The following is a 13,173-nucleotide window of genomic DNA, read 5'->3' as shown; positions in this document are numbered from 1 at the left end:
GCTTCCGCTCGTTACGAGACGCGGTGGCGGCGACGGGAAATCGCTCCGGCGAGAGGGAGCATTGGGCATGCGACATCCCGAGTTTACGTTGAGGTGGTGAGCTTGAGGTGGTGAGGATGAGGTGGTGAGGTTGAAGTGGTGAGGTTGAGGTGGTGAGGATGAGATGGTGAGGATGAGGTGGTGAGGTTGAGGTGGTGAGGTTGAGATGGTGAGGATGAGATGGTGAGGTTGAGATGGTGAGTTGGTGAGGTTGAGATGGTGAGGATGAGGTGGTGAGGTTGAGGTGGTGAGGTTGAGGTGGTGAGGATGAGATGGTGAGGTTGAGATGGTGAGGTTGAGGTGGTGAGGTTGAGATGGTGAGGTTGAAGTGGTGAGGATGAGGTGGTGAGGTTGAGATGGTGAGGATGAGGTGGTGAGGTTGAGGTGGTGAGGTTGAAGTGGTGAGGATGAGGTGTTGAAGCAGGGGTGGTGAGGTTGCCGTGGTCACGTTGAGGTGGTGAGGTTCATATGATGACGTTGGCGTGGTGAGGTTGAGATGGTGAGGTTAAGGTGGTGAGGTCGACTCTGCAGTGTTGGCGACAGGCCGAGTGCCAAGTGAGAAATTCGTCTGCGGTTTGGTCCACAGTGGAAAAGGTCGTGACCGCAGCCAGCCACGAGGAATTCCTTTATTCCAGCAACGACCTTGGAGTGAAGTCACGTGGCAACAGTGTCGACAAGACGAGAGCCATTGAGGACGGGGGGCGAGGTGGAGGGCGGAGGGGGGGCGATGTCTTTTGGGGTCCTTCCCTGGTGCCACGGCCCCTCGCAGTGTTCAGCCAAATAAACTCACACGAACCCGCTTGAACAAACACACAACAAAGCTGCGTGCCACGTCCCCAGTCGCCGCTTCGTGGCGTCGTCAAGCCTCAAGTAACGAGCCCATTGTCCTGTGGTGGCATGGACGGGGCGGCGAGGGGGGGGGGCGAGAGGGGGGGTAGGAGGGGGGCAGGTAGGGTAGTTAGCCCCTGGTCCCACATCCCAAGGGGACATAAGAAAGACCCAAGGAGACTTCAGAGACGCCATCAGCTGGCATTTTGCCCCAGGCCTCCAAAAAATCCTTTCCACCACCGTAAGGTCACGAACAAAAGTGACCCCTCACGTAGCCCTGAGAATCCGATAAAACAGAAGTGAACATTTCCCACACGCAAAACAAACTACGGATAAGTGGCACGCAGTCCGTGGGTATGGCACACTCACTCTGCATGCGCTATCCCAACTAGCCACTCATACCACTCCTCTCACTGACCCTAACCCTAGTCAACTAGTACTAGTACTCGCCCTCCCACTGACCCTAACCCTGGCCCTAACGTCAGCACCTCTGGAACTTTGCTGGGAGCCCGTTTCATAATTCGTTGCATTTTTCAGGTTTGTTTTCTCTGTTTCTCTCTGTCTCTGTGTTCTCAGCAAATGCTTTGTTGTTTCCCACGGCTGGCCGCGCCAGTAACGGCGCGGAGCTGCTGATGAGGAGCGACGGGGTGGGCAGGCCCCAGCTTTGTGAGCGTGGTCATTGCCCACTCATCCGAGGGGCAGCCTCATTGCGCAGGGGGGCGGACAGGCCGTGGGAACTCCACCGGCACCCCCCCCCCCCCTCTCCCCTCCCCTGTGCTCGTTAGCCGGAGAGCTTTGGCTCGTCATGAAGCAGACCGACTGCGACGTGATTAGCGAGTGCTCGAGTGCGGGAGCGGGGCGGCTGTGGCCGTACGTGCGTGAGCTCGTGTGCGCGTGATGTTGTTCTTGTTGTTCTTGTTGTTGTTGTTCGGGGGAGCGGTAGTCTGGCGGTTCGCGCGTTGCGCCATGGACTGGGCCACCCCAGTTCGATCCCCTCTCACGGCCAACACCCGTGACGATTATTTAAACCGGCCCTGGGCCTCCCCTAGGTCGACTCAGCCTCAAATTTGTACCTAGTACGGTGTATAAACATTGCCATTAGGGAGACAAAAGCGGTCTGGCGTGGTGCTGGCCCCCCGGCCCCCTCGTGTACCGTTCTGGCCTTCATAGGTGGTCGCTAACAGCACTTGCCCCGACAGTCTGTTCAGGCTATACGGGGGCTCTTTGACCTTGTACCTGTGTGCATGATGTCGCGAGCTCTGCGCGTGTTTCACGCACGCGGTCGTTCTTCTCCTTCTCGTTCCGTACGGGCTGCTGATGTCGATGCAGAGACAGCGACAATTCCACATTGAGGTGGCCAAGCCCAGATCACCGCGCGAGGAGCAAGCGGAGTCGTGTCTCCTTCGTATCTGTGGATCGGGGCGTTGCGAAACGCGTCGTACGTTGCTACCGTCTGTTCTGCGTGACCACAGTCGCACCACTACTTGAGAGTTGTTGTTTTCATTCAATTATCCAAAATTTGGTCGTTTAGTCGGTGACTGATGGGAAACACGATTGGACGTAAATGCGCACTTTCATACGTTGTTTGATTCGATTATTTCCCTCCACGTGAAAAGAGGAAACAAATCTGTGCCGCCCGGCTGCTCCTCTGGACTCGCGGCCACTTGGCAGAGGCCCCGCGGCTTTGAGGGCCCTGCCAGGCGAGGCGATGGGGAGCGCCGGGCGGTGTGGCGACCGCTACTTGGGCTGCCGGTCTCACGGGGGCCAAGGCCTCCAGTGGGCCCTCTTGGAATGGGCCCAATCCGCTTAGAGGGCATTAATGAGAAATTAAAGCACTCGTGTTATTTTGTTTTCAACGGGGTTTTTTTTTCGGATGGCTGGGGGGAGGGTGTGGAGGTGAATTCCCATTGCTGTGACCTGAATCGTTCACTCCTTAAGAAGATGCTTGAGGATTTAAAAGATTTTCTCGCTGACGCCGTTAAGCCGCGTGTCAAAGCGTGTGCTGCTCTACGGAGTTATTTAAAAAAGATTCGGCAATCGCAATCAGGCAGGAAAAAAAACACATTGATGTCCGCCAACATTCGGGTCATTGTGTGAGAATGTTTCCTCCCCAAAAAATGTGTAAACATTTTATTTTATATGTTTTTTTATATATGGAGGGACAGGTATGACAACGTTGCAACTCGTCTGCGTATTTATTGGTTCGGACGAACCGATGAGAGACTGAATACCGAAGCCTCCCCAAAGCGTTCTTGTGTTGAACCAACGCTGATGAAATGATGCACCCCCAGAAGGCTGTCTGGCTGATGGGATGTGTAAAAACATTATTTTCGTGGAATAAACTTCCCTTGTACATGAAGCAGTCCCACTCATTAACCTCCTTCGATTCCTCTCCTGATGCCTCGCCTCTCCTCCATCATCCATTCCCTTCTCTCCTCTCGCCCCTCCACTCCTTCCCGTCCCTCCCCGACCCTTTCGTGATCCCCAAGTACCCCTCGATCGCTGCTGTCACTCATTCCTCAATCCTTGTAGCACGCCCGTGCCATCTACATCATTCCACTCCGCGTCACCGCTTTGCAAGCTATGTCATCAAGCGCCTTGTACGAAGATGCTCTCGAAATATACAATTAGATGAGATATGCGAAATGTGTGTGTTGTCAGGTTCATGATCACGTTCCAAATATTGCATAACATACACACCTGTTGCAGAGGCGCGTTGCATTCGGGCTAGCAATTAGCAACGGCAGAAAATAACCTGCAGACCGAGAGTGCGATGAGATGACCGAGACCTGAAGAACAATAACAGTTGTCGTAATTGCCAGTGACGTCTCGGTGGCACTTGTGTCAGGCTCGGTTCAAAGTGAGGCCACGTGAAGCTGACCAGTGAATGGCTCGCTTGTAAATATTGTGTGGTGCTTTGGAGAAAAAAAAATCGGTGTAATTTGGTGGTGTTTACCAGGCCTTCCCACCAGGATAGAGACTCCTCAGCCTGCCACTGCGGTGAGGGAGAACCCGTCAGCAGGGCAATCGGCCACCTCGCGGCAGTCTCTCCGCCAGCGGCACTGCTCACAACACACCCCAGTGTCACCGGCTGGCATCACGAGGGGTTGGGGGTTGTTGGGGGTTTTTTTTTTGCCAGACAAGCGAGCGTTTGTGTGAGTTGAGACCTCAGGAACCGACACGCGCACGCACTCACGCCAAAAACAGCATCGTCACCTCCATCGTTACCACTGCCCAATAACGTGCGCGTGCACACGAACACCGTCGTGTGACAGTAGCCCCTTTCAGATAAGATGACTTTCACACTACTCTGAAGAAGGCCCATTGCCCAAAATATCGGACGGTTGTAGATTGTCTCCTGTTACAGAGGCAGTGGCGATGCATAAAGTGGCGACGTTCAAAACTAAAATTGCTTGACTGCTTTACGTGGCATACATAATTAATTAAGTATTCGCATTTGTAGAGTGGCGCTTTTAATCCGTATGGAAAGCAGCAAAGAAACGGAACCTGCAGGGCAAACGGCCATCACTAGCGGGGCCAGGTGAAGGGACATTTACAGAGGTGAGTGTTCAAGACAGACAGGACTCCAATCTACCTGACGACTTTGATTGTCTTTTTGGCAAAAGGGAAGCGTTGTTCCGAAGCTTCGGAGCTGTAGTGGCAAAAAAATCGCGATCACCCCGGGAACAGAGCCTTTACCTCGGAGTTCTGAGAAGAAGGCGAGTCCACGAATATCTCAGGGACTCGCTGGAGATCTCAGGGGCTCGTTGGAGAGTATAAAGATGGATCGGTGGCTACAAATGTTGCGTGGCCTCACCCATTTGAGGTTTTTCCTCCACAGCAGGAATTGGGATGCTGACCGTCATGGCTCGGGGCACGCCGGGCCTCCTGGCTGAGCGAGTTCACAATCGCAATCTTTATTTATCCTGCGGGAGGAATCCGATTAGCCAGAAAGATATTTTTCAAAACGTTACACCAACAGCAGCAACAGGCACTATAATAACACGAAAGCTGTGCAAAGTATAGCAAAGGTAAGGAAATCACTTAAAATATACCGTATTAAAATAAAACGTAACAAAATTTGTTTTATGTCAAGGCAACTTTAAGTGACAAGTGGCTCGGAATAGCGGGAGCCTTGTCCAGGTCGCTCCGTGTCCCCCCCCCCCTCCGAGCGGCGCGCGCCAACCTCTCGAACCCGCGGCGTCGTCCGGTTTGAGGTCGCTTCACGCGGGCGGCTGCGGTGGTTGTGACCCCACGGTGCGGAGCGAGTGGACAACAACACAACAACAACACAACAACAACACAACAACAACAACACAACAACAACAAGGGACACGAAACGAACGTAATGCGAAGGCAGCGCTCGCTCGCACAAACGAAGTTGCGCACGAGTCTAGGGGACCCAGCGGAATGGGATGGGCGCTGCTGGTGATTGATCGATGGAACGACCCTGGGTCAGAGAACACAAAGAGGGGGAGATTGCGAGCCGTGTCGCCGTCGAGATGGATTTTAGTTTTAGTCGATGGTGTTTATTTGGGGGGGGGGGGGGCGGGGGGGGGGCACGCGTGCACCTCCATCACCGTTGCCCTAAGACCCTGGTGTAGCCCTCAAGAGCCGCAGCGAAACATCGGCAGCCGATGCTGCCCCACATCTCCTCCTTCATACGTGGAGCTTCAAAGCCACAGCTGCAGTGCTGTTGTGGAGCGCACAGTGAACCCATAGAGACAGACATGGAGAGCCATAGAGACACACAGACACACAGAGATACGTGGAGACCCATAGAGACACACAGACACGTAGAGACAGACGTGGAGAGCCATAGAGACACACAGACACACAGAGATACGTGGAGACCCATAGAGACACACAGACACATTGAGACACGTGGAGACCCATAGAGACACACAGACACACAGAGACACGTGGAGACCCATAGAGACACACAGACATATAGAGACAGACATGGAGAGCCATAGAGACACACAGACACACAGAGATACGTGGAGACCCATAGAGACACACAGACACATTGAGACACGTGAAGACCCATAGAGACACACAGACACACAGAGACACGTGGAGACCCATAGAGACACACAGACACATTGAGACACGTGGAAACCCATAGAGACACACAGACACATTGAGACACGTGGAGACCCATAGAGACACAGAGACACACAGAGACACGTGGAGACCCATAGAGACACACAGACACACAGAAACACGTGGAGACCCATAGAGACACACAGACACATTGAGACACGTGGAGACCCATAGAGACACACAGACACACAGAGACACGTGGAGACCCATAGAGACACACAGACACATTGAGACACGTGGAGACCCATAGAGACACACAGACACATTGAGACACGTGGAGACCCATAGAGACACAGAGACACACAGAGACACGTGGAGACCCATAGAGACACACAGACACACAGAGACACGTGGAGACCCATAGAGACACACAGACACATTGAGACACGTGGAGACCCATAGAGACACACAGACACACAGAGACACGTGGAGACCCATAGAGACACACAGACACATTGAGACACGTGGAGACCCATAGAGACACACAGACACATTGAGACACGTGGAGACCCATAGAGACACAGAGACACACAGAGACACGTGGAGACCCATAGAGACACACAGACACACAGAGACACGTGGAGACCCATAGAGACACACAGACACATTGAGACACGTGGAGACCCATAGAGACACACAGATACACGTGGAGACCCATAGAGACACACAGATACACGTGGAGATCCCATAGAGACACACAGACACATTGAGACACGTTACAGGCAACCCGCAATAGAGCGACTGCGGAAGAGGAGGAGGAGCGACACGACACCAACTCTCTCTCCTTGCTGAAGCCCTCTCGTCGTGGCCAGAAGCCCTCTCTCATCTCACTCTACTCCCCTCCACGCACTCTCCTCCCTCTCCCCTCTCATCTCACTCCACTCCCCTCCACACAATCACCTACCTCTCCCCTCTCATCTCACTCTACTCCCCTCCACGCACTCTCCTCCCTCTCCCCTCTCATCTCACTCTACTCCCCTCCACGCACTCTCCTCCCTCTCCCCTCTCATCTCACTCTACTCCCCTCCACGCACTCTCCTACCTCTCCCCTCTCATCTCACTCCACTCCCTTCCACGCACTCTCCTACCTCTCCCCTCTCATCTCACTCTAACTCCCCTCCACACTTTCCTGCCGCTCCCCTCTCATCTCACTCCAATCCCCTCCACGCACTCTCCTACCTCTCCCCTCTCATCTCACTCTAACTCCCCTCCACACTCTCCTACCTCTCCCCTCTCATCTCACTCCAATCCCCTCCACGCACTCTCCTACCTCTCCCCTCTCATCTCACTCTAACTCCCCTCCACACTTTCCTGCCGCTCCCCTCTCATCTCACTCCACTCCCCTCCACGCACTCTCCTACCTCTCCCCTCTCATCTCACTCCACTCCCCTCCACGCACTCTCCTACCTCTCCCCTCTCATCTCACTCCACTCCCTTCCACGCACTCTCCTACCTCTCCCCTCTCATCTCACTCCACTCCCCTCCACACAATCACCTACCTCTCCCCTCTCATCTCACTCTACTCTCCTCCACGCACTCTCCTACCTCCCCCCTCTCATCTTACTCGATGCCACTTCATGTGCTCTGTACGGTCAGCTCCAACACGCAAGGTTTTATGTGAAAGCCTACGGTCATGTTTTGCTCAGTGGGAGGTCGCTCATTCTCTTCTGCTGACCCCCGTGTCTGGAACTCCCTTCCCCTAGCAACATGTGCCATCGACTCCATGCCCCTGGTCTTATCCAGAATCCAGACTTTGCTCTTTACCCACGTTTGTAACGGACTGCCTTTCTGTAAAATAAAACCAAGACATGTCCACTGTTTCCGGAAAGCGTCTTGCCACGCGGTCGCATTTATACACTTCTATGAATCAATTATTTATGTTAACGGTATTGTTTGGCATGAGGGAGGAAACTGAGGCGCTGCATCCTACTCAGATGGACCCCTTGCCTGTAGAGGATACAACTCAACTCAAATGTTTACACAAAATAATCACCAGCGTCACAAAATGTCCACACGCATTCACGAAGCGCAGTTGCTGAATCCTCAGCAACTGCGCTGTGGTCATTCATCAAACGTCACCCGGCTCAGAGCATCACGCAAGCAGCACTGCCGACTGCTCCCCACAAACAATCACGGCGACATCAAAGAGCAGTGGGCCCGGACAGTCGCGGGGCGACTCGCCTCGCTCGCCACACGGCAAATTGTCGCGAGTCGTGGTTGTGTAAGTGGCCTCTCGTTAATTAGAAACACACAAAGCACATTCTTGCTCGAGATCAAAGGAAGACATCAAACGCAGTGGTGGGTCGCATGCGAGGAGTGAGTTGATAATTTGATAGATTTCAACCGTGACAGGTGAGCTTAGCCACATTTGGGGACACATTAACTCAATCTTCATTTTTGTTTGTGTGTGCTGGCATTGGTAACCTGGCTGAAACAATCTGCACAGAGGGATAGATCAGCTGGGTTAGTCACAAGCGGCCACCTGGGGTTAGAACCCAGCATCTCAGTGATCAGCTGGGTCAGTCACAAGCGGCCACCTGGGGTTAGAACCCAGCATCTCAGTGATCAGCTGGGTTAGTCACAAGCGGCCACCTGGGGTTAGAACCCAGCATCTCAGTGATGCTGGCTCAGTGACACATACGTGGCCATTGTGGGGCCTGTAACCTATTCATTGAGCCACCTTTCCTGTGGTGCATGGGAACAAATACAACGAACCCTTAACACGTGTCGTCGCTCGAAAAGCCAAAATAAAATATAAAAAAGGGGTCATTTCAGCCAATGGCCCTTTTTTTTGTAACATTTAGATCATCCGTGAAAACAATACTTAAATATAATAGGCACATAGTCATTTACAATCTATATAAGGTCACTGTCCGAAACGTTTATTACCTATACATATTTTCCTTTTTGGGCAGTATGTATGCACGTTGAATTTAGTTCGCATCGTACGTAGCCAACCGTGGCAAATAGAACGTGTCATTGATGAATGTTCTGAGTTTGTTTTTCAGTGAACAAGGCGAGTTGAAGTTTCAGGCCGGAGGGAAGCGGTGTGAACCTCTGAGGGACGTGAGCCGCATTCAGAGCACGCACAGCGCTTTGCATGCGACGGAGCTCGCGACAAGGCCGCTAAGCAAACGAGGTGGCACGCTGGGGAGGGAGGCTTCAGAGGCGTGGGGAGAATCACCGAGACGCAGGGAGAGTCGTGGGGACACTGAATAAGCCGTCGACACGCAGATAGACAGGGAGACATCGGCAAACACTGTGGAGGACATGGAGTCACGGAGACACGGACATTGGCATGGAGGTGTGGATATTATTGTGTAGTCGTGGAGAGAGAGGGTGGTGGAGCGAGTGACGGAGCAGAGTCACTGACACGCACGGATAGCCACGGAGACACGGGGGGACTCATAGCGGCCATGGAAAGTGGAGGCCCACAGCACAAACATAATCAGTAGCAGCATCCAATCCACTGCTGGATGAAATTCTCTCCTCGTCGGCGTCACCACTCTCGCTCGTGACATAGATCCCTCGCTCCGCCTCTTCTCCCTGTTCAGAATCAGAATTCTCAACGCAACCTCTCGGTCGCAGAGCCTCACAGCAACGAACACAGTCAGAAGCCGTCTGAAAAAACAACGCGATACGTTTTTGTAAGTTAAAATGTAGGTTTCCATAGTTAATAGAATGATCCCTATTTGTCTGTGTTTGTGTTCAGCCACGCATAGTGGGGGTTTATGCCAACATTATTCTCACTGAATGCACACTGGCAAGAATTTTGCCAATAAGAAAGTTTATTTTGGTGTAAAAAAAGACATGGGCGCGCTCGGTGGGCATTTGTAAATCAGTCTCCATACGAAGTCTGTGTGGAGCCCTCACTTTCAGGCCCGGTCAGCGAGGGCTATGCACGCCGCCTCTAGTCCAGCACCGAGGAGGCGAGGCTTGGTGGATCGCACAAATGTTTTGAAACTCACTTCCCTCGGGCGTAGCAAGTGGACTAATCTCCATCTGTTTCCATCTGCACGGGGATAGAGCGTTGCCTCCTTGCACGTGTGTGGGTTTTCTCCCCACCCCTTTGTATAATAAACACAACTCGTCACCATTAATTGGCTGAAAACATCTTTAAATAAAATAGAAACACAATGTAGCGACAGGATCCTCCTGAAAAAAAGAGCCATACGACTCTGCGTGGCTCTCTTGTGAGGACGGTTGCCACCTCTGATGCGCATTATCCCAGGACAAAGCAGTCGGGGTAACATGGGAGGAAGATGTATCGTGATACCAGGGGAGGGGATGGGACTTTGTCGGATGAACTTTGAGATTCACGAGGGCACGGGGTGACCAATAAGGTCTGAACTGGTCTGTAATAAGGTAGGGCACTGATAAGGGGTTGACAAATATGGGACCAGTTTCCCAGCTACGCCTGAGTCTCAGCGTCTCCTCCCGTATCTCGACTCTCCTCGTGTCTCCACAATCATCTCCACGTCTCCAACACGCTCCGTGGGTTTCCCTCAATGGCTCTCCCCGAGTCTCAATGCTTCAAGCAATGAAGGTTTGTTTTCATTTTGCTGGGAAAATCAGGACAGGTGCCAACCCCAGCTCTGAAGGTCACGGTGTCCTTGCGGCGGTCGGAATTGAGGGGGATTGGCCCATCCACTGCAACCACCACCACCAAAGATAAAGATCCCCCGTATAGCCTTAACATATTGTTGGGGCAAGTGCGGTTAGCGAGCGCCTATGAAGGGGGTAGGGAGGCCAGCACCACGCCCGGCCGCCATCAACCACCACCACCGCACACCGCTGCAGGGGGAGGCTGATTTGGCTCGGAACAAATGGAGCCCTTATGGGGGAGAGGGGGGGAGGGTCGACTTTCGTCGGCTATTTGCAGAGAAGATGCGCGCGCACAAGGAGGCGTAGGAGGAGACACGTGTGCGTCAGTGGCGTGTGTCTCTGTGGTCTATTCATAGCGCCGTGCGCGAGAAGACGTCACCGGCTCGAGATAATCTTGCTGGAGGGGGGGGGGGGGCTAGGACCCCCCGCGATAAACCAATCGCTGTTTTGTGTTTAATGACCCCCTTCCCGCAAATAATGTGATACGGCGTTGAGGGCTATGCGCAAGGACAAATTAGGTCGGCTTTGCGCAAAATGTGTGCGCGCTATTCATAGTTTTATTAAATCATCATTCTTATTGTTATTATACCTTCAGCCACGATCTCACTCTCATCCATTTGCTATGCAAAAGGATAATTGTCAGAAATGTCTCCGTTTATGTATTTGTCCTTTGGAGGCCATATCGTTATTCACGAATGCGTTCAAGGTTTAAATGTATTTGTATATTTGTGCCACAACTGCCAAACGCAGTATCACCAAACAATATGCCTCATTTACGCGAGGTCATGATTTACGAGAGTTTTCAAAACCGTGGCCTCGTAGAAGACACCGCTCATCGATTAGCTGTCTCAACATTCTGTGAAAAGCCCCAAAGATGCTCGAGGTGATGACGACCTTCACGTCTCGACACGCGCCGTGCCTGGACAGACAATCCCCGTGCGGGGTCCCCCTGCCCCGCACAGCAGACACGGACACAGCGGCTTCGTGTGCACGTGTGTGTGTGCACGTGTGTGTGTACGTTGAACTTCGTTTGCACCGTACGTAGCCGACAGTGCAAATCGCAGGTGCGAGGGAAGGACAATAAACTAATGGTCTCTGTGTGAGTCTATGGGTCTCTGTGTGAGTCTATGGGTCTCTGTGTGAGTATGGGTCTCTGTGTGAGTCTATGAGTCTGTGTGTGAGTATGGGTCTCTGTGTGAGTCTATGAGTCTGTGTGTGAGTATGGGTCTCTGTGTGAGTCTATAAGTCTGTGTGTGAGTATGGGTCTCTGTGTGAGTCTATGAGTCTGTGTGTGAGTATGGGTCTCTGTGTGAGTCTATGGGTCTCTGTGTGAGTATGGGTCTCTGTGTGAGTCTATGAGTCTGTGTGTGAGTATGGGTCTCTGTGTGAGTCTATGGGTCTCTGTGTGAGTCTATGGGTCTTTGTGTGAGTCTATAAGTATGTGTGTGAGTCTATGGGTCTCTGCGTGAGTCTATGGGTCGCTGTGTGAGTCTATGGGTCTTTGCGTGAGTCTATGGATCTCTGTGTGAGTCTATGGGTCTCTGCGTGAGTCTATGGGTCGCTGTGTGAGTCTATGGGTCTCTGTGTGAGTCTATGGGTCTCTGTGTGAGTCTATGGGTCTTTGCGTAAATCTATGGGTCTCTGTGTGAGTCTATGGGTCTCTGTGTGAGTCTATGGGTCTCTGTGTGAGTCTATGAGTCTCTGTGTGAGTCTGTGTATGAATGTTGAACTTATTTTTCACCCTACATAGCCAACCGTGCTAATCGGAGGTGCGGAAGGACAACAAACTAAACGTGGATTTGTTTGGATAGTGTAGTAATACAAATTACGCTAAATTTGCTCTCCATGTGAATAACGGGGATTGATTAAGAAAATGGATTTACCGGCCCGCCCCACCCACCCTTGATGTCGATGTTATTGTTGAGGTTAGCCTGCAATTTGTGTTACATTTTAAACGTTTCACGACGGTGTTCAGTTGCCACGTGTACATCCACATAGAATGTAAGAAGTGTCAACAATGTTGAGTGTGTTTATATGGTTTGGCAACGAAAGATGTATTTAAAGTATATGGATAAATGTGTTGTAACTTTAGCCTGCGCAGGCTGTCGGGAGCGGCCGTCGTGTTGAATGGAAAGAAAACAGTGGCATCGTCCATGTTCGCCGGGTGTTTTAAAATCGAAGGCGTGAAATGGAAAGTTCAGAAGCGCTTTCTGCGTTATTACTTGATCAGAGTCACGCATCAGTCCCGGTGACGTGCGGCGCTGGGAGATTTGCGAGGGAGTTCGGAGGAGGTGGTGGCACAAGGGTGGAGCCACGAGGGTGGAGCCACGATGGTGGAGCCACGAGGGTGGAGCCACGAGGGTGGAACCACGAGGGTGGAGCCATGAGGGTGGAGCCACGAGGGTGGAGCTACGAGGGTGGAGCTACCAGGGTGGAGCTACTAGGGTGGAGCCACGAGGGTGGAGCTACTAGGGTGGAGCCACGAGGGTGGAGCTACTAGGGTGGAGCCACGAGGGTGGAGCCACGAGGGTGGAGCTACGTTGTTCACACAACGCTCTCATCAAGGTGCCCTCGTTCCCCGGCGCCGCGCCCGAG

At 52.6% G+C, this 13,173-nt stretch overlaps 1 protein-coding gene across 1 annotated transcript in view; it reads right to left on the bottom strand.

Moving 5' to 3' along the window:
• LOC144728458 (uncharacterized) overlaps window positions 1-13,173 on the bottom strand; it is a 95,729-nt gene that overhangs the window by 53,398 nt on the left and 29,158 nt on the right. Inside the window, exons 2-4 of the mRNA XM_078607914.1 lie at window positions 4,685-4,793; window positions 3,824-3,958; window positions 2,104-2,276 (exon numbers count right to left, since the gene is read on the bottom strand). The gene's annotated coding sequence lies outside the window, so the exon portion shown is untranslated. The remainder of the gene's footprint in view (window positions 1-2,103; window positions 2,277-3,823; window positions 3,959-4,684; window positions 4,794-13,173) is intronic.

This window comes from Lampetra planeri, chromosome 28, assembly GCF_965212315.1.
Source record: "Lampetra planeri chromosome 28, kcLamPlan1.2.h2, whole genome shotgun sequence".
Classification (NCBI taxonomy): Eukaryota; Metazoa; Chordata; class Hyperoartia; order Petromyzontiformes; family Petromyzontidae; genus Lampetra; species Lampetra planeri.
Note: the sequence above shows the minus strand (reverse complement) of the source record. Positions and strands in the feature narration are given on the sequence as shown.